The sequence below is a fragment of the Gossypium hirsutum genome, chromosome A10 (assembly GCF_007990345.1).
Source record: "Gossypium hirsutum isolate 1008001.06 chromosome A10, Gossypium_hirsutum_v2.1, whole genome shotgun sequence".
NCBI classification, from domain to species: domain Eukaryota; kingdom Viridiplantae; phylum Streptophyta; class Magnoliopsida; order Malvales; family Malvaceae; genus Gossypium; species Gossypium hirsutum.
This window is the reverse complement of record NC_053433.1, coordinates 97,281,284-97,304,370: the sequence shown is the minus strand read 5'-3', so window position 1 is coordinate 97,304,370 and position 23,087 is coordinate 97,281,284. Positions and strand designations below refer to the sequence as shown.

At 31.9% G+C, this 23,087-nt stretch overlaps 1 non-coding gene across 1 annotated transcript; it reads left to right on the top strand.

The window, feature by feature from the left end:
- The first annotated feature begins 281 nt into the window (after positions 1-281).
- LOC121209112 (small nucleolar RNA R71) lies at positions 282-388 on the top strand. The gene has a single exon (XR_005904229.1). It is a non-coding gene; the product is annotated as a small nucleolar RNA R71 (small nucleolar RNA).
- Positions 389-23,087: the final 22,699 nt, after the last annotated feature.

The window sequence follows — 23,087 nt, the reverse complement described above, 5'->3', positions numbered from 1 at the left end:
GAACCTGTGAAGAACTAAGAAAACCATTAATGTTCTTATTCAAGAGTTCTACCTGATTAGAAAGCATGGTGACCGAATCGACATTATAAACACTGGTTGTTTTCATTAGCTTTGTCCTCATGACTTGCCACTGATAGTTATTCAGTGACATCTCCTCTATAAATTCATAGGCATCTTCAGGTGTTTTATTATTAATGGTTCTGCCAATAGCTGCATCAACAATTTGTCGAGTTGAAGGATTCAGGCCATTATGAAAAGTTTGAACCTGTAGCCAGAGTGGTAACCCATGGTGAGGGCATCTTCGTAAAAGGTCCTTATATCTCTCCCATGCATCGTAGAGTGTTTCTAAATCCATCTGCACAAAAGAAGAGATATCATTACGTAATTTAGCCGTTTTAGCCGGCGAAAAATATTTTAGTAAAAACTTTTCGGTCATTTGTTCCCAAGTAGTGATTGACCCCCATCGTAACGAATTCAACCACTATTTAGCTTTGTTTCTCAAAGAAAAAGGGAATAACCGAAGGCGAATGGCATCATTAGAAACACCATTAATTTTAAATGAATCGTATAGTTCCAAAAAGTTTGCCACGTGAGCGTTGGGATCTTCGTCCTGTAAACCATCAAACTAAACAAATTGCTGTATCATTTGAATTGTGTTAGGTTTCAGTTCAAAAGTATTTGCAGCTATAGCAGGTCTAACTATGCTCCATTCAGTTCCTGTTAAAGAAGGTTTAGCATAATCATACAGAGTGCGCGAGCAGGATTCTAATTTACTAGATTAATAGCAATCGCAGGAGGTATCAGGTTTTCCTGATTTTCATCCATCTCCTTGGTTGTGGTTTGAATATTGTCTTGTTGCTCGTTCTCTGTGTATCTTAAGCTTTGTCTTATTTCTTTTTGGTTTCTGCGAACTATGCGATTGATCTCACTGTCAAAAAGTAATGGTCCTAACGGGTTTCTTCTAGTCATAAACTATAAGAACCTGCAAGAAAAAGGGAAAAAGAAGAATAACTAATAAAAATTAGAATAAAATTTAAATTGAAGTAAAAGTAAATGGCTAAAGTAATAAAAATCGAGTGTTCCTAATATCTTAGTTCCCCGGTAACGGCGCCAAAAACTTGATATGTGATATTCGTGACAGGTTTTAAATATTTATAATGAATTGTTCTTGAAACTAACTATTATCATGATGAAGGCAAGTGTACCTATCGAACAGTAGTATAGCTTTAGCAAGACCAGATTATCGAACCCAAAGGAACTAAAAGTACTAGTATCAACTTTCTTTTTCTTATCTAGCTTAAAAAAATAAAAGGGTTTTGTTTATCTAACTAATTAACTAAACTAAGAAATCACAGAAAAGAAATTTGGGGAAAATACTTTTTTGGAAAACTCGATTGATTAAGACAATACCTAAGGAAAAATCCACCTAGACTTCACTTGTTATTTGACTCTGAATCAAACCAATTATTCATTCAACTTGTTCCGTAGAGATCCCTAAGTTATATTATTATCTCTCTCGAGACTAACAACGTCTAACCCTAGTTTGAATAATTGAAATATCTTTCTAATTAACGTCATAGGGTTGCATTAACTCGATCTATGGATCCCCTTATTAGGTTACACCCTAATCCGAAAAAATCTTGTCACCCTATCTCTAGGCGAGCAACCAACTCCGCTTAATTATGACAAATTTACTCTTAGACAGGGTCTATTCCTCCTCTGAATAAGCGCTTAACTTGAATCAATATCCTGAAATATCAAAACAAGGATTAAGAACACATAATTAAGAACAAGTCAAATATTTATCATACAATTCAGATAATAATAACAAGATCCGTCTTGGGTTTCATTCCCCTTAGGTATTTAGGGGTTTTAGTTCATACTAATGAAAGAAAACATCTCAGAAGAATAAAAATAACAAAACATAAGAAAACCCAAAACTCCTGAGGGAATTTGAAGGGAGATCTTCAGTATTGATGGTGAATCCGACTTCTGAGATGGATCAATCAGCTTTCCTTGAGCAATTCCTTGCTTCCTCCTCTGCGTCCCCTGTCCAAGTGTGTCCTCAGGTGTTTAAATAGGCTTTGGAATGCCTAACAACCCTCAAAATTGGCCTTTCCCGAATTAGACTAAACTTGGGCTCGGCAGGGACATGCCCATGTGACACGGCCGTGTGTGATTGCTTAAGGCCGTGGTCGAGGCTGTTAAATGGGCACGGGTGTGTGATCTACCCATGTAAATCGTGCTTTGACCTTGCCAAAGGGACACGACCGTGTGGTCTGCCTGTGTAAGGAAGTCCAGGCCGTGTTGATTTTGTACAATGGCTCATTTTCTCCGTTTTTGGCCCGTTTCTCGTTCTTTTCACTCTCCTATGCTCACCTAAGTATAAAGCATGAAATTAAGGCATTAGGAGCATCAAATTCACCAATTTTAAGGAAAAATCATGCATAAAATGTGCTAAGCATGGGATAGAAATATGTATAAATTACGATTTATTAGAAAGCGAGCAACATGTGATATGTGATATGTGATATGAGGTAGCGTTGGCTACATATGGGGCACTTAGGTGCGAGATTTCAATGTATCCGATGGTATTCCAAGTGCTCAACGGGTAAATTATCGAGTAACTTAACGAAAAACCCGAGGGGTAAGTCAATGAGAAGAATAAGTATATGGTTATGTTATGAGATAGTATGGGTACGTACTCAAAACTCATGAGCATTAAGTTTGGTATGTGGTAAGAATGCAAATGAATGAGTTATGTCTATGAGAATGATTTTCTATGATGACCTTGTGATTATAGGTTTATATTTATGACATAAAAATATATGGTGAATTCGATTGAGAATCATGTGCTTTTAGGCCAAGTTGAATTGAGACACGATGTGCTTCTTCTTTTAATGTTTTGATTCAATGAATAATGAAAAGTAAGAAAGGCCGACATAAAAGCCAAATAAAAATGGATATGAAAGTATGGATAGGTAAGAGTTTGGACCATTGAAGGATGTTAAGCTATATGAATTGGGAAATATGAATATACATAATTAATATGCACTTTTATTATGAATGTTGAAATGATTTGTCAAATGTTGAACTGTTTTATTATAAGAGTTTATGTTTGCTTGACTAATGCCAAGATAAGATAAATTTATGTTTATAGATTCAAAGATGGGAATTGCAATTGATTAATGTGTGACCACGAGAACATATTGATGAAATTGGTAAATGCATGTAAATGATTCGCTTATTATTTTCATACGGACTTACTATGCTATATAACTTACCCCCTTTTCTTTCCCACTTCTCATAGGTTTATTCAGTTAGCTTAGGTTGGAGATTGTCAGAGATTCTGTCACACTATCAAGTTATCATGTTGGGTAAATGAACGCGAACCTTTGATTCAATGGCATCTATAGGGACTTAGTCATTTTGTGTATGTGTCATTATGATATGGCCAAATGTATTGGCTTGTAATGAATAAGGATTTGATTTGGTATCTAGCCATATAAATTGGCTTATATTGGCTAATAGGTTGAAAACATATTAATTACTCATATGCCTATTCCAATGTCAATATGTGACGAGGTTTATAATGGTATGTTAATGAAAGTTAGTACAAGGGAATCATGAAAGAGTAAAATTAGCATTAAAATAGTTTTGGACAGCAGCAATAGTACAACTTTGAAAAATCACCAGAAATTATGGAAATCGAATTAGAGGTTTAATAAAATATGAAATTAAATTTTATTGAGTCTAATTTTACAAAGAAGAAACAGTGTAAGCAAAAGAATTTCATTTGATGAGATATTTGGATTTTTGTGAGACAAGGTTAAAATGATTTCGGGTTCCCCTATTCTGACTTTGGAAAATCATTAAAAATTGTATAAAAATACTTTCGGGTTTAAATTTATATTTTTAATTACTAATGACTCTTATTTCAATAGAAAAAAAGGGAACATCATCCAAATCTCATCCTAAGAGGTAATTAATCTTTAGTGAAGAAAGGTCGAAACTATCAAACAGAGAACAGGGATGAATTTGAAGAATTAACTGTAATTGTTGGCTAAACCATAGGTTGTGACAGCCCTAAATTGACCATAATCGAAAAGTGGTTTCGGGACCACGAAACCGAGCCATAAGAAAATAATTAATAGTCATATTTAATGCTTATTATATATGAACATGCACGTGTGAAAATTTCATGCTTAAATTTCGTATATAGTATGTGAAATTTATCAAATAGGACTTGTGTGAGAAAATTTAGAAATGTGCTAGGCAAATGTTAAAGTGTATTAAAGCATGTTAGAAAATGCTTGTACTTGCATGTCAAATTAGCCAAAATCTAGATGGTGGCCGGCCATGCTATGGGTTAAAACATATTACAAATATGTTATGTTAACATTTTGTGTTAAAAATAATAAAATAAAGGATATGGGTAATAAAATAATAGTGGTTAGTAGGAGGAGAAACCAAAGTTAGCTTAGGTTGCTCATCTATTGCCGTAACTAGAGGAAGAAGACGAAGAAAAATTCGGCCAAGGTGGTTCTCTAGATTAAGGTATGTTCAATGTTACTTTTGGAAGTTTATACATCCCTTGGATGATTAGTCTAAATTCTATCTAACTCATGGTTGGATTTGGGGTTGTTGGAGAGTTAGGATTCGGCTAAGAAGCTTAAAAATTTTAGTTGATGCCTTGATGCTATTAGCATGTTAGATATGTGGATGTGTTAAGTTGCTGGTTATGTTAGCATGAAAGTTGAGATTCTTACCTCATTTTGTTTGGAGGTGCCGAATTTAGATTTAAAAAGAGAATGGGTAATCGGTTGTGCTTGGTAGAATGGTGGATGAGTTCTTGAATGTGGTCTTTGGTTTGGGCATAAGAAATAATATTATGCATAGGTTTCGGTTTTGGTAGTACTTATATAAATATAATTAGTTCATTTTGATGGTTTGGCATGAGGTGATAAGTAAAAGTTTAAAGGTAGCTTAAGTTAATTGATACTCGCTAATGATTTCGAATTGAAGCTTTGTTAAGTTGTGAAATGAGTGGCAGAGAGAGCTATAGACTATTTCCGGATGTATGTTCAGTTAATAGAGTCTCCAAATTGATTATATGTGTGTGTGCTATTGGAAATTCAAAGGATTTTCGGCAGAATGTGGTTAGGGGTTAAGTCATGAGAACTTGGGGGTATTCATATTTGGACCTTAAGATTTTGTACACTATGGCTATGTGAGTTAGGTGTTAAATAACTTAATTATGTGTATGTATGACCAAGTATAATCGGCCACATGACTAAAATGAGTTTGATATGTGATTGCCGAATGTGATTAACAAGTAAACCTTATTGGTAAAAATATTTAATACTTCTACTTGTATATATATTAAGCTCCAGGGCAAGGGGGATCAAAGTTGGATCGGGGAAAAGAGAAAGCAATAGAGTAATCAACCCACAACCGTTCCAAGATACCGAGGTAAGTCTTCGAGTAATGGAACTTAGTTTATGATTTGATTAAGTCATGACATATAAGCATAACAAATAAACGGTGATATAACGATCCTACTTGAATTGTATATCGGGGTAATTAGTTATACTTATGACTAGTAGCCGAATGTGCATAGAGATCATGTTATAAAGCCAATCAAAATCATGCTCTTTGTATGTGGCTATTGAGCCGAAAATGGTAAGGGTTGATAAGTGTCTTGCATTTGAGTTTTAGTAATGAAAATGAAATATGGATGTGTCATGATTTATTGATATATGTGCATGATTATTCGGATGATAACTGGACTAAGATCCGAAGGCATTTGTGCTAGTGACTATATCCGGGCTAAGTCTCGAAGGCATTTGTGCGAGTTACTATATCCGGGCTAAGTCCCGAAGGCATTTGTGCGAGTTACTATATCCGGGCTAAGTCCCGAAGGCATTTGTGCGAGTTGCTATATCCGTCTAAATCCCGAAGGTACTTGGGTTTGGAAATGAGCGATCTTGCTGTAATAACTTTAATTAATACGCTCATAAACCCAGACGATAAGGTATGTTTCGTATATGCACTGGAAAGGTCGATTCCTTTTTAAATAGTATTCGCTTAATTGATTAACAAGCTTCCGGCCTTTAGTTAGGTTCGATCCTGAGTGCATGAATATAATGGTTGAAGCGTGAAGTAACCATGATTGTGGGAATATGCGTATATGCAATCATTCATTTAGTCTTACGAACGCTATACTTTAGTTGTAAATAATTTCATTACTTAAAACTTACTAAGCATCAAAATGCTTATTCTGTTGCTTTAATTCTCTATTTTATGGATTTTGTTCGTCAGCTATCGGACTCGGGAGTGTCAAAGTCGAAGTTGTCCACACTATCTAAGCCCTTTTGGTACTCTTTTAGTTGAATTTTGATAATGGCATGTATAGGGCTAACCCTTGTTGTTAATTAAGTATCTTTTGGTAATGTATATTCGTATAGCCATGCGAAAATGGCTCGTATATTTTGGAGTATATCATTACGGTCTTATGATATGGTTATTAAGTGGTGTGGAAATGTTTGGTAAGGACTAGCCATTGGAATGGCCGATCACGGTCCTATTGGGGCTACGTACGTCAGGGCTAATTGTGATTATACTTGAAAATAATGTATGTCAATTTACTAATGGATTCATGGAAAATTATGAAATAGGTAAAATTTACCTTTAAATAGATGCTAACAGCAGCGGTGATGTAAGTTTGAAAAATCACTAAAAATAGTAGGAATGGAATTAAATAGTGAATAAATTATGTAATCGAATCTTGATAAGTCTATTTTCATTTGAAAGAAATGAAACGACCATATGAGCCGTATTTTATGAGATGTTTAAGTTTTCGTGAAACAGGGCCAGGCATTTTCTGGATCCCCTATTCTGATTTTTAAAATTTACCATAAATTAATCAGAGATAATTAGAAGTCATGCTTTATATGTATGGATTCCTTTTTGAGTCTAGTTTCATTAGAAAGAAATGGCATAAGTATTGAAGCTCTGTACACGGAGATATCTAAGTCGTAATGCATGAAGGTCAGAGTAGTCAAACCCTGAAATAGGGGAGACTTTAACTAATAAACTGTACTAATTGGCCCAACCAAAAATTCTAGAAAAAAATTTGTGGATGGACATTTGAGTCTATTTTCAGGAAAAATTTATGGAATCAGTTTTCGAGTTTTGGAACTCGAGATATAATTTTTAAAGTAACTGTGATGCAGTTAGCCAGCTTGTCTGGAAATTTTAAAATGAACTGTGTAAGTAAATGAATTAAGTCCGTTAACACCTCGTGTTCGACTCCGGCAACGGTCTCGGGTACGGGGCGTTACATAGATTCTGAAAATTTTATGTAGGAAGGTATTTGAGTCTAGTTTCGGAAAAATCAAGTGAATATTAATTTAGAGTTCTGTAGCTCAAGATATAAATAATTATTTCTAATATTCGTCATCTCATCATCATCATCATCATTACTAACCCATCCTTCCATACCTACCTCTTTTGGTTCACTGCTTTGAAAGTCACTATTATCCTCATCCGCATTTGCATATTCACTTATATCACTACTTACCCTCTTAGTATTTACTCCTTCTACCCCACTAGCAACAATAGTTTTTTTATTTAACTCTGTAGGACCACTAATCCTCCCTCCCTCTAACTCAGGTTCAAGCCTAACACCCTCACCATTTAACTTAAGTTCAATTGAACCCCTATCAACACTAACCCGAAACACTTTCCCTATAGTTTAAGTCTAAAAAATAAATTAAAAAAAAACTTAAGATACCACTAATTTACTGACACTCAACAAATATCTCAAACATTCAACCTAAACCATATTTAAACAAAATTAATTAGTAACAAAAATATGAATTAGATTGTACAAAAAATATGGTACATTTTTTTGGCATTTTGCCTCTTAAAAGGTGTTTTCCACTTTCTCAATGTAAAATTTCAAGAACTTACTACCTGCCAAAAAATTACATAAATTAGATTATACACTAAACTAAATATGAGAGCTCATTGTTATGTTAATTATACTGCATGTTTAGTGGCATCGCATTGGGAGAATTGAGTAACCACTATTTGAAGGGATCCATTCCATTGTTGGATAAAATCAAAGTAGGTAAACTATTATTTACATTAATTAAATAATTTAAAGAAATCAATTCCATTGTTAAGTAATATGGTATATATACTAGTTTAGTCAAGACGAGGAAAAAAAAGATAATAACAAAAATAAATAATGGTTTAACAATGAATAATTAAAATTGAGGAATTTTCTTTTTGCACCCAATGCAACTTTTTAACTGAAAATTTCTAGAACCTTTTAACAGTTTGTTTTTGAGTGGTGTCAGAAATAATGGTTTCGGGGCCACCAAATCCAAGGAGTGAGTTTGTAGATATTATATTTAATATTTACGAGTTAATTGTGACTTTGAAAGGTTTTTGGATATACTGATTTTTTATTTTATAAGTGATTTATTAAGTTCAAGTGGTAAGACCTTAAGGTCAAGTGGTTTTAGAAAATGAGGTATCAGGATTTTAGAAAATGAGGTATCAGGATCTCATTTCTATAAATCGAGCCATAAATATTTTTATAAATATTTACTAAGTGTCATTAAGGTGGTATTAAATTTTCATTGAAAAATTTTAACATTTCGATTATTAATTAATTAAAAAGGACTAAATCGTAAAAGTTAAAAAAGTCAATCACTATTAGTTTAAAGTTGTTAATTGAGAAAATAATTGTAATTAGGTGGCCTTATTGTGTAAGTTATCCATCCTAAAGATAATGGGACGGTTGGAAGCTTTAATTTCTTTTAATTATAAAGTTTTATATGTTATTTTATTAATAAAATAAATAAAAGGTTAATAAAATTAAGAAAACATGATAGTTTTCTTCTCCAATTTGTTTTGTTCTTCACCGAACCGCCATAGGTTCTTCTTTGGATGATGCATGGTAAGCCATTTCTCATCCATTTCTAATAATTTCTATGTTTCTAAGATCGTTGCAACTAGGTTCAATGAGCTCGTACCTTTGATTTTGAAATTGTTGAAGATTTTGAATGTTTCCATTGATGAATCTTGTTATTTTTTATGCTAAATGATGAATTTGGAATGTTGATTGATAATTGAAAGTATTTTGTTAAGTGATTTTTGATGACTTTATCAATTAGGGACTAATTTGTTAAAATAATAAAATTTCAAGGATTTGATGTGAAATTGGTGCAAGTATGGGCTGATGTGGGTGTCATGAATATTGTGCTATTAAAAATTGGCATTAAAAATAGTTAAATTGCATGTTTTGGGCTCAGAGACTGAATTGAATAAAAGTAAAACTTTAGGGGTAATTTTGTAAAAATGTAAAAAAGACCAAATTGCATGAAGTGAATTGTTTTGTTGTCTAAATTAATAATTGAATGAAATTATTAATTTAGATCAAGATCAGGCGAAAAATCGAGGAAAATAGAAAATTACTAAAATGCCCTTAATCTTGGTTTTCTGCAATTTAGCCAAGTAAGTTCATATAAAATGTATTCTGTATAATTTTGATTAAATTGAATGTTAATATGTGATTATATTGTGATTAAATCAATATATATGTTAGTATACAATTTATTGTGTTATGAAACATCGTAAATCCAAAGACGTACAACGATTACCGAGTCCCATTTGAACCTTAGAAATTATAGAAAACAAATGACATGTCATTAGGGTTACCGATTCTCAGCTCGAGAGAGCTTATTGATATTTAGCTCGCACGAACTTACCGATATTCAGCTCGTATGAGCTTATCATTTACAGCTCGTAAGAGTATATCAATTTAGAGCTTGTATGAGCATACATGTACAGGAATTAATGGATTATAGTTCAGTACACCTCGTGTGTCCTACCCAAGTATCCAACGATATTCTAAATAGTTCAATGGGCAATGTTCTGTTACGAGACAATATGAGTTCGATATGAACTAATACAGGTATATACATGAAATACATGGAAATAATGTTACACGATATATTGATATATTGAATGGATGATATATGTATAAGAAGAAACAGTAAGAGAATGATATGTATCATGACATGTACATATATGAATATTTTTTATATGTTAATACATGAAAATTATGTAAGAGAATGGTATGTATCATGACATGTACATATACGAATATCTTTGATATGTTGATACATGAAAATTATGTAAGTTGAGACGAGTAATAAACTCAAGTGTGACATGTTGAGATAATAAGGTTATCGATGTTGAATTTATATGAAATATGTTCAAGTATGCTAACAAGTGTTGTTGCTAGATGCTTAGGCAAGTGCCAAGCTATTGGTTGAATGGTAATATGTTTAATTATAAGTTGCATTGAAATGGTAAGTGCTCAAATGAAAATATGCTTGAGCTCATGAAAGAGTGGTAAGGTTTAAATTATGCAATTTCTTATGAAATGGCTTATCATGTGATTAATTCGAGGCTATGTTTAAATGCACTAGCTTGTGGCTACGGTTATATGATATGCTTATGAATTGTGTGTTATGCATATGGAACGAGTATGGAAAGTAATGAAATGCAAATGAAAATAATAAAAATTTGAAAGGGTTTAAAGTTATTTAAAATCCTACTATGCTAGGGATGATATGTATAAGTGATGCTATGGATTTTATTCACCTTGTAAGTTGTTGAATATAGCTTCATGAATCTTGTGGTATCGATATTGGATTATCCTTGATATGTATAAATTTCATATTTAAAATGAATTGATATAACTAAAATTTATACGAGCTTACTAAGCATCCATTGCTTACATAGTTGTTTTCCTTTACTTTTCAGATAATTGAAAGCTCGATCGGGTTAAAAGCTTGTCGGAGCTATATCACACTATCCATCGGTTCTATCTGTATTTTCGGATGTTTTGATTTTGGTTATAATGGCATGTATAGGTTAATTTGGCTAAATGTTGGCCTATAAGTGATTTATTGAGATTAGCCACTTATTTGGCTTGTGTTTTGGTATTTTGTTATGTGCATAATTTGCATTATAATGTTGATGTATGGAATGATTTATGGTTGAATGATGAAAGGTAAAATAGTAGTTGAATATGCATATGAGGTATGTTTTATAACTTCGTGTGATTTGGTACTATGTTATAGTAAGTGTACATATATTTGAAGCTATTGAATAAGCGGTACAATTGGTATCAAATGGTAAGTTTTGGTAAATGATTTACATGTTGTGTATTAATGCAATTATACATAAAAGTTGGTTGATTACTTGGTTACTTGGATTTCATGGTTACACATGTTTATAATTGTCATTTGAGGTGCCTAAGGGCATATTGGTTGTATGTGAATATACTACATGTTTAGGGCTTGATTTTGCTTGTTTGGGATGTCATAATATGACTTGTTTATATGCACAATGTTAAGTGTAGCTGGATGCCATATTGGGTGAGAAATATGGCTTGTAAAATAGCATATTTTCGTCCACACGGGCAAAGACATGGGCGTGTGTCTCAGCCGAGTGTGACACACGGCCAGGTGACACGATCGTGTGTCCTTATTTCGAATGTCCACATGGTCGTATGACCCCTGTAGCTTTGAAATTTTTCTACGTTTTCAAAAAATTCTCTGAGTTTTTGATTTAGTCCCGACTTATTTCTAATGCGTATTTAGGGCCTTGAGGGCTCGTATAAGGGACAGTATATATGATTTTGATTGGTTTTATCATGAATATTGATATGTTATGAAACATTTGAAATTTATGTTTGTTTGATTTGTAAACTCCGGTAATGCTCCGTCACCTTGTTCTAGCAACGAATACGGGTTAGGGGTGTTACAAATCTACATCTGCCAAAAAATTACATAAATTAGATTACACAAGTTAACTATAAAAACACTTAACAAATAGCATTAGCTTAAGCCTAAATCATACCTTCTACAACTCATTCAATTTGCCCAAATCAATGAGGATTTTATGGTTTACCTAAAATAAATATCAAATAATTATGAAATTAGAAAGGTTTCAATAATAAAAATGGCAAACAAGGGTTCTAAGAAGAAAATTTTTTCAGTCAAACAAGGTTTCAGTAAAAAAAAAGTTCTTCAAGCTTACCTCCTATCGATTCTACAAAAGGTTGAAGTCTACAAGGGATTAAAGGTTCTTAGAAGACGATTGAAAGGGTTGGTGAATTTTTTGAAACAAAGAGAAAATTTTTTGATTGAGAGAGAGTTGCTGAATTTTTTTGAATAAATTAGGGTTAGTCAAATTTTTTGAATGAAATAGGGCTAACTAAATTTTTAAAAGATATTTTCAAGGAGTAAAATTTTACTTACGGTTTAAATTTAAGTTAATATGTTTTAATTTTTTAAGATTATTTTTAAATGTATTTATGAATTTTACTAATATTTTGAAAAATAAATATTTATGTGGCAAGTTGTGATTGCTGAAATTTTTTTCTAATGGGACTAACAATTGGAATAAAATGAGTAATAGTCTAATAGTGTAGATACCAATTTTGACCAAAATAAAGTTTAGATACCAATTTTAAAAAATTAGTATAATTTTAATACCATTTTTTATTTAAACCTTTAATTATTTAAAAAAAATTAATGGCATCATTTTAATTTGTTAAAAATAATTTGTCTTACACAAAAAAATGGTTGCTAGACAAAAAAAGAAAAAGTGAAAAGCGGTATTTTGATAAGAAAAAAACCCCATATTAAATAGTCTTCCTTCCATTCGTTTGTCAAAGAGAAGTGGTATTTTCAATGCAATATGCAGAGGCAAAAAAGACGGCAAGTTAATAAGCTTCCCTCCTTTCTCCTAATACGATTTATTATTGTCTTGTCTGACAGTTAAAGCAAACTATGCAGGTTTTATGTCATAATTTTTTTTAAATTAAGGTTAGTTTATTTGATTAAAAATGATTTTTAGAAAATAATTTATTTTTTTGAAAAAGTTAATATTTTCTGATATTTTGATAAATTTGTGTAAAATATTTTTTGTTGTTTGATAGATTTTTTAAAAATATTTTATAAAAATTATTTTCAATAAATAAGCATACATACATTTGAGATTTTCTTATTTTTCATTATTTAATTGAAATTATTTTTATCAATAATTTTATATTTTATATTGTTTTTGCATATATTAAAAATATTATGTTAAATTTAGATTTATTACAACGTCATTTTTTAATTACATGACTACTAAGTGAGTATTTTTTATTTAAAAATGTGACGTCAACAAAATTGACAAAAAAATTTATGATGTCAACAATTTGATTTGATTTTCAAATTTGAAAAATAAAAAGATTAAATTCTAGAAAATAAAAGTATAATGACTAAATTATAAATCTGTAAATTGTACATAGACTTATGACATATTTTAACCTTTATATTACAAAATATTTATTATTAATATATTTATAATTGTAATAAATATTTATTAAAATATTAATATTGAATATTTTTAATAATATGTGAATAATATTATTTAAAATTATTATTTTTAAAATTTATTATTAAAATAAAATTAAAATATTAAATAATTTATTAATATAATAAATTATATTTATTATATTAATAATTTATTATATGACTAAATATAAATAATTAAATATGTATGTTTAATAATATTAAAAATATAATATTTTGAATATTATTAAAAATAAAAATAAAATTTATTATCAATATAATAATATTAAGCTTGATTTAAGTTAATTTCTATATAAAAATAAAATTATCTATAGATGAGCTTTTTTCGAAAAATGACTTACACTTTTTAAAAGGGTAAGTAATTTTACAAGAAAAATAATTTATTTTACCTTAACCTATAAATCGTTGAATGAATTATTTTCTATAAAACAAATTAAAAAATATTTTTCGTAAAATTTTTTATATATAAATAAACGGAATTTAAGTCTTTCTTCTCAGACTGTCAAATGGCACATAAATTTTTTTATATTATTTTTTCTGTTTTACATTTAAAAATATGGATATATTTTTTAAAATCTATACAAATACTATTACCGCTGATATATAAGTGGCACAGGTGTCTGCTGTAACAAATGATTTTATTTTCATAATTAATTTTTTTTTCCTAGAATGCCCTAGTTTTTCCCCTATTTCACTGTTCTTACACTCCACTACAATGAACCCAGAAGATTTTTTATTTTTTATTTTTGTAAAGGGGCAACTCTTTTATTTTTTTTTTCAACTTTTAGTTGGTTTAAAATGTTTACTTTTACATTATTATAAAAGTGACGTGGAAAAGATTGAAAACAACCTGACATATTTAATTTAAAAAATGAGATGTGACATCATTGAGTTGGTCCATAAGTACCGCATTAATGAATGAAATATAGTTCAGATATCAACCAAAAAAACTAATCCAAGTAGACGAAATCTAAAAATGGAAGAAAAATTAAGAAGGTCAAGTCAAGTTAGCAAGCCCAAGTAAAAATAATGAATATAAAAGACAAAAAGAAATTCTAAACTAAGCTATGCCAGCAAATCCAAAATCAAATTCTAAACTAAAATAACTAAAACCTGAGTATTTTGTTGGGATCAGCAATCAAAAACTTAAAATATATTAGATTTTGATCATAAAGTCTTTTAGAGTCAAGGTTTGATTTTAAATCTAAAAATTTAATTAAAAACTAAATTTCAACCATTATGTTTACTTCTTAAGTACTATTGTTTTTAAATATCTACCTAGTTATTCTAAAAAAATTAATTCAATTATAAAAAAAATCAATGAAACAAATATGTTTGTCTATATAAAAATCTTAACTAAGTTGAAAAAAAAAGCTCACTTTTAAAATAAAATTAATAAATTAATAAGATCATCCAAGTAATTTTTTTTAAAAATAGAAATATTATTATCAATTTTTATGATTAATGTATCGTTTATGCCCGATTTACAATCAATGAAATTAATCTTCATAAGATTCGTATCTGTCCTTATTAATAATGTTGTCTCAAAAATTCAAACGTGGGTTCAAACTTCGATTCTCTCTTTAGAGATGCAATGGTACCAAACACTTATAAGTTATTATGAGTTATTTTTAACAATCATGTCAACATCTCAAGGCCTCTAATTACCTCTTTGAAGATCTCGTAGAGAAAAAATTAATTATTATTGTCGGCATTGAATATCCTAATTTTAAAAAGTATATATTTATTTATCCTAAAAAAAGCCACCTACTATTCTTTAAAAAAACTAATTAAAATATAAAATTTTCAATTAAACAAATATATTTATCTTTCATTTTTTTTAAAAAATCACATTACCTTTTCAAATATTTATATATATTTTTATTTTCACCAATATAATGAGTATATTATAATCTAATGTGTTAATATTCAATACATTGTGAGAGTAAAGTATTGTAGCTTAACAATTTGACTTCAAATAAGATCACAAGTCTATTTCTTAATATTTAATTTTTCTTATTACATCCTAAATAAGATATGTGTCACATTTAAATCTAACTTGTAGAGTCTAAAAGCTCTACTGATAGTATATCAAATAATTTTTTATTTAAAGTTAGTACTTAATACATTACCAATAAAACATTTTAACCCTATGAGGAACATGTATGACTCTCTAATTCTCTTTGTAGAATCTAAAAGTTCCAATAACGGTGTATTAAATAATTTATTATTATTATTGATAATATTTTAACTTAGCTTGTGAAAGGTTTTACTCCATTATTATTATACTTGGAAAATTTTTTATTATTATTGATAATATTTTAACTTCGCTTGTGAAAGGTTTTACTCCATTATTATTATACTTGGAAAATTTATTCGATTCATTATTGGTGGAGTAAAAAGAACTCCATAAGCAAGGATAAAAACATTGTAATATTTAAAAAAAAAATTCCATTAAAATACCCATATGCCCATTTTTTTAAATTTCAACCTACTTTAGTTGTTAAAAAATCTATTAGTGAACAAAAGAATAACCTTTTTACCTTTACATATATCTTATGTATAATATTTAAAGCGAAAGCTTTCACAAAAATGAAAAGAGTCTGACATGGATAGCCTGAAATTTTGACAGGTATACGACCTCAAAAACTAATATTTTGTTTAAAAAATTTTATATAAATAAATTTATTTATTTCCCTTTGACTTTTTAATTGATATATCCTTTTAATTTTCTTTTCATGCATATATTATATAGTAGAAATTCTATTTTATAGGTATTTTTTGGAAGGTACGTATTTAAAATATAAAGGTTAGTTTAAAATAATAAAACATTAAATACATGGACGAAGTCAAAAAAAAATTTAGGGTAAAATTAAATAGTATATTTTTACGATAGTAAAAAATAAAAATTTACTATTTTAATAACTTATATCTCTATCATTTTTAAAGAATTAAATCAATTTTTTGTATCATTTTGGATGGGGAAAGTGCAATTTTATCATTACTAATTTAAAATTTTAAAGGGCCTAAATAAAAAAATTTTCATTTTAGGGGGGTTGGGGTCCCTACCAGCTCCCTCCAGATTCGCCTCTGAATAAATATAATGAAACGATTGTTTGAAACTAATTAATTATAACACATAAAATATGCATGATATTAAAATAAAAATTTAGATTAACTTATGAGTAATTAACACCTCAAAATTGCAAATATTTGATTTGTTAGGTTATATTATAAATAAGTGTTTGTCCTTGTAGTTAAGAGTTTGAGTGTGTGTTGAGGTTGAGGGTTTGAATCTTGATGTGAGTAAGTGGCAAGGTTTTTATTTATTTATTTATGTGTAAACTAGCCTAATAGTAGTTGGGTTTGTTTTAAACTTAGTCTTTGGGTAATATGATGAAATTAGGTAGTTGGGTTGGTTTTGGTTTTCTCTACAGTTTTGGCACGTTCTCTTTTGTTTTATTTCATATTGTTTTCCCCATTTTGTTTACCTTTCAATTTCTTCACGTCCAGGGAAAAATATTGCTAGCATGTTTCTTTCTTTCTTTAATTTTCAACTTCAATCTTTTGGTTTCTTTTTTATTGGTGTTGTGCATGGTTGGTGGTAAGGTTGTTATGTTCTTGGTTTTGGGTTGTAAGTACCCTTGGTTGTAATCTATTCGGTTTTCAAGTTTTTGTCGAGTTTGAGATTTATTATTTATCATGTTATTATTTGTTATTCATTGGGTTATTGAGTTTTGTTGGAAGTGGTGGAGTTAGGTGTGGTTTTCCTAGTTCTAATCGGTTTAGTGTGATTTAAGAGGCGATCAAGAGGTTGTTGGTGGTTCTTCAATGTCATAATCTCGTGTAGGTGTTGCTCGTTTAACGCTAAGGATATCGAGGCATTTTGGGGTGTTGGAAGAATTTGATTCTTGATTTAATTTCGTGTCTCATTGCGGTGTTTAATCGTTCAATATGCTATTTTTAGGTATCGGGTGTGTTGTGGTTGCGTTCTTATAAACATTGGACCAAGTGTGTATAAAAAAAACAAAAAAATAGCAATAAAAAAAGTTGAAAAAGTTCACTGTCGATGCCACACAACCGTGTGCTAGGCCGTGTAGCAGGCCTTGTGTGACACACGGTCTAGGCTGTCTGGGCTGTGTGGACCACACAGGCGTGTGGGCCACATGGGCTGGCCATATGGGCCCAAAATTTTAAAATTTTCCCTAAGGCTATACATGTCATTCTGATCGGATGTGAGCCTTCCGTGGCATCAGTGTGTGTTCAAATAGACTGTAAAATATGAAATTCGATCACCTGTATGCATGAATTTTGATATCTGCTCGTACAACTGAAGCGTTATATAATGATTAAACTGTTATTCCATGTGTATTAATGGAAAATATGTCTGACATCTATTATGTTCTATATTAGTATCTGGGTTGGGATATATATTTTGTGGTGGAAGTGTTACTGAAAAAGGCGATAATTTGCCTATTTGTCTGGTAGCTCAGTTGCATATATTTTGGAAAGTGTTTTATTGACACTATGCGTTGTGTAGGGTTGGGTGGGTGTTTTATACCCTACATGATGTGTTGGGATGGTCGGAGCTGGTGTGTAGAGGATGGGGATAGGATTATATGTCTGAATCTGTACTACTCTGATATGATTCTACTTCTGATAAATTTTTCTGGTACACATTATTTTGTTTAAAGTTACTCGTTATACATTGAGTTTCGAAAACTCACTTTCTGTTTGACTAATACTTTTAGGTAATCCTCAAACTTAGGTGGGTCGATGCGACGGGAGCTCAATTATATAAATTTTGCATTTATTTTAATTATTTTAATTTAGGATTTATGTGTTTTGTCAATTTTGGACTATTTTAAGTTTTGGACGTTATTTTTCGTTTTCCGTATATTACTGTTAAAATGATTTATCGACAACGACTTCTTTCTACAAAAACAAAAGGTTTCAAGCAACGTATAATGTTTTCCAAAATATCACTTTTTAAGTAGTTTCCGCTGCAAAACAACAAGTTATTAGAAAATATATAAACAAGCAATGTTTTCAATAATATAGTTACACAAAATATGAATTCAAATAAATTAGGATTTTAGGGGTTTATAATGTTTTAAAAAAAATACGAAAGTTGTGTTTTCAATCAGTTATGTAACACTTCCTGATCTGGCCATAACGTCTAGGCCGTGTATGGGGTGTTACATTTAGTGGTATCAGAGTCTAGTTGCAGAACTCGGGCTGTGAAATTTTGGGTTCAAAATTTTTGTGAAAAAATATTTTTTGAGTATAGTGTATTTCTACATTAATTTGAAAAATAAACCTGTGAAATACCAAGTCTCCGACGCTATTCCTGTAATAGCCCGATTTTGGGCCTAGTCGGAACAGTGGTTTTGGAACCACTAACTCGAGGTCAGAGAAATTATTTTAAATATTATTTTATTTGTTATAGCATGTTTATATGAGCGCATAAAATTTTTGGTGAAATGATTTTAGCGATTGCATGCTCAATTGCGAAAAAGGACTAAATCGCATAAGGGACTAAAGTTTTATTTCATTAGCTAAAGGTGTAAAATAGCTAGAGAACCAAAATTAAAGGTATTTAAAGAGCAAATAGGCCTTTATTTATGGCATGGCCGGCCATAGGGACAAGAAAATCAAAAAGGGTCAAAATTAGGTGAAATTTGGTGACCAATTTGACTAGAATAAAAGAAAATAAGGAAAAGCTATCATCTTTTTTCTCTTCTTCTCTTCTCCACCGAAATTTTCAGCAAGAAAGGGGTCTTGAAAGCTTGAAATTTTTTTCCATTAAGTTCTCTCATAAGTAAGTGATTTTGATGACTTTTCTTGATAATTTTTGTACTTTTGAGACCCTTGTTGCATAAGCTAACTAAATAGGGGACTATTTTGCAAAATGGTTGAGGGTATAGGGTTTTTCCATGAGAGTATTCATATTTTTTTCTGAATTTTTATGGAAAAAAATGAATCTTGGTTGTTAAACAAAGAACTTTTGTGAAGTAGTTTTCATGGAAACCCTAACTAAGGACCATTTTGCATAAGTTATAAATTATGAGGTAAATGTGTGAAATAATGGGAATTGTGGGATGCTTCTAGTATAAAAGGAATTTACCTAGGCTTGGGTAGTGAGAAAAATCGATAAAAATCGATTTACGAGCCTAGGGGTAAAATAGTACTTTTGTGAAAGTCTAGGGGTAAAATGGTTATTTTGCCAAAATATGAATTATTTATGCATTGATTAAAATGATGATTAAATTAGTGAATTTTTATCATTTTAGATCAAGAAATATGAAATCCGGACCGAGACCGGGGAAGGCGAAGCAAGTAGACTAAATCCAAATAGTCGTCTACTTTTTGTATACCGAGGTAAGTTGTACGTAAATAAGACAACTTTATCATTATTATGTGTTGAATGATTAATTTTACGTAATATGGTTGAAATTACTTATGAATAATGCATGATGAAATTCAATGTAGTAGAGTCCCGATTGAACCTAGGAATAGATTGGATATCTATGTTATGACATTTGAGTGATATGCGTTCCAGTGTAAGACCATGTTTGGGACATGGCTTTGGCATTGATGTGTGTGCTAGTGTAAGACCATGTCTAGGAAATGGCATCGGCCACAACATGAGAGCCAATGTAAGACCATGTCTGGGACATGGCATCGGTATTGATGTGTGTGCTAGTGTAAGACCATGTCTGGGACATGGCATCGGCATTGATGTGTGTGATAGAGTAAGACCATGACTGGGACATGGCATTGGCCACCTTATGAGAGCCAGTGTAAGACCATGTATGGGACATGGCATTGACCACCTTATGAGAGCCAGTATAACACTATGTCTGGGACATGGCATCGGTAATGAGATGAGAGCTAGTGTAAGACCATGTCCGGGACCTGACATCGGCCTCGACATGTGAGCCAGTGTAAGACTATGTTTGGAACAGGGAATCAGCAATTCACCTTTTTGTGTAAATCTTGTTAAACATCATTTAGTATTCCAAATGGTTTCACGGGTTATTTTAAAAGCTATGACAATGATATGGAATGATATAATCATGTTGAGAGTGGTACAAGTTCTTATTCGAAACTCATGAGATTTGAGTCTAGATATGTTGCCTTGATGGTAATAATGACATGAGTAAGTTCTAGCTATGAAAATGATCTTGGGACGATATTGAAATCTTAGGTTTATGCTTGTGATATATATAAGCCTGTAGTGATATTTACCCATGTTCACTCAAGAATGTTGTGTTGATTTATAACATGCATGGTTGATGTTGTTACTTATTTATATGCAACTTACTAAGCTTTATGCTTACTCCATCTCCTTTTCATTTTCTTATAGTGCCACCAAGCTAGTATTAGGGATCCAAGGACGTTAGAGGCATCGCTCACACTATCACTTGAAGCTTTGGTATAGCTAGTTTAATATTTTGATTTTGGCATGTATAGGGACATGAATCTTTTGTTTAGTTTCTTGTTAGTTTAGCAATAAGAGTTGGCTCATATGATAGATGTGATATTCATTTTGTATAAGCCATTAATGTTGGCTAATATTGATTATTATTAAATGCATTTGATACAAATTTTTCATGGTTGTGGTGGTTTTGGTTATATGTGTTATGCTTGGATTAGTTTTGGTTGATGTTGTGCAGGTTGGTACAAGTAAGGGTGGCAAAAAGGCTTGGTAAATAGCCTTATTTTTGTCCACACGGGCAGACACACAGGCATGTGTCTAGACCACGTGTAACACACAGACTGCCCCACGAGTGTGTAGTCTGATCGTGTGTCCCCTGCACCTCAATTTTTCAAGTTAATATGCATGGTAGTAAACACACGAGCAGAGACACGGTAATGTGTCTCAGCCGTATGGATGACACGACCTAACACACAAGCGTGTGCCTTGGTCCTGTGCCCTTAAGGGGTTCTTGACGTCAGAAGCAAAATGTCAAGGTTTTAGCACATAGGCTGAGACATGGGCGTGTCAGGGCCATGTGGAGGATACGGGTCATGGACACGGGCGTGTGCCAAGCCGTGTGAAAACCCTTATATATTCGAATTGAAAAATAAATTCGCATGGGCTAGGGACACAGACGTGTCCTGATATGTTCAGGCTGTGTAAGTCACACGGGCCTTCAACATGACCATGTTAAGAAGACACATGGGCGTGTCACCCTTCTACACCGGTGTGTGCCCATGTCAGCTTGAAATTTTACAAAGTTTTCTAAAGTACAGAGATTAGTCCCGAATCAATTTCGAAGTGTGTTCGGGGCCTCGTAAGCCTATAGTAAGGACATTAAGGTATTGTGAAAAGTTTTAATTTGGAGCGAGATTTCATATCAAGGAAATGAATGGTTGTATGTGTTTAAGTCCGGTAACACCTCGTATTCTGTTCCCATGTCGAACTCGGGTAAGGGGTATTACAATTCCTGTAAGTACTTCTAACTTCATAAACTCTACTTTAGAAAACTCTAAAAATGATTAGAACTATACTATGATAGTTAGAGACTGAAACATTTCTAAAATTCTTTTTCTAATAAACTTCTGAAGCATAAAATTCGTAATGTTGATCATTTATAAATACGATGAGAGCTGGTGGATCACGTGGATGCGGTACCCGGGGATGCGGTACTCGTGGACGTGGAGGGCGCTGAAGAGGGGCTTGAGTTAAGTCATCCTCGATGGGCAATATGCCCAATCTGGATATGATTGAGACATCGACTACACCTATTGCTGAGGCTAGGTCTCAAAGTCACACGGTTGGGGATGACACATTGTCCCAAGCCATGCTGAGAGTTCTTGAGAGGGCCACTGGCCCTATTCTGGTTTTGGAAGCTGTGGGTCGGTAACTGAATGCCTCCAGTCTAATGGCACTGAAATGTTCAAGGTTGTCATAGAAGTCGCCCCGTCTGTGGTCGAATACTAGTTAGAGGTTACTAAGAGATTAATGAATAACATTGATTGCACTCCTGAGTAGAAACTGAAGGGTGTAGTCTCTCTTCTTCGTAATGAGGTGTACCAATGTTGGTTGACAGTTGAGGAAGGTACTCAACCGGATTAGATTACTTGGGATTTTTTTAAGAGCACTTTCCAAAATAAGTATATGGGGGTGAGTTATGTGGATGCTCATAGACGCGAGTTTATGAGCCTTGCTAAGAGATATAGAATTGTGGCTGAGTAAGAGGCTAAATTTCTAAGACTAACCAGATATACTCATGAGATGGTATTGACTGACTATGACAAGTGCATTTGCTTCAAGGAGGGATTGAGGGATATTCTCAAAGTTTTGATAGCTCCGCATAGGGAGTGAGTGTTTTCCGTCTTAGTAGACAAGAATTATTGAGGAGGTTAAGCATGTTGAGCATGAAAATAAGGAGCATAAGAGGGCTAAGGATAAGAGGGATTCGGAGCCCCTAATTTTGTTATGAGGCTTAAGAAACGGGCCAGATCACGGGCCAGATCTGATGAGCCTCCGAGGGTTAAGGTTCCAGTTGCTCCTACAGTGGTTCAAATGTGTGGAGATTGTGGTAGACACTATCCAAGCGAATGTTGGAGAAGGTTAGGAGCTTTTTTGCGTTATGGATCGATGGAGCACCACATCAAAATTGTCCA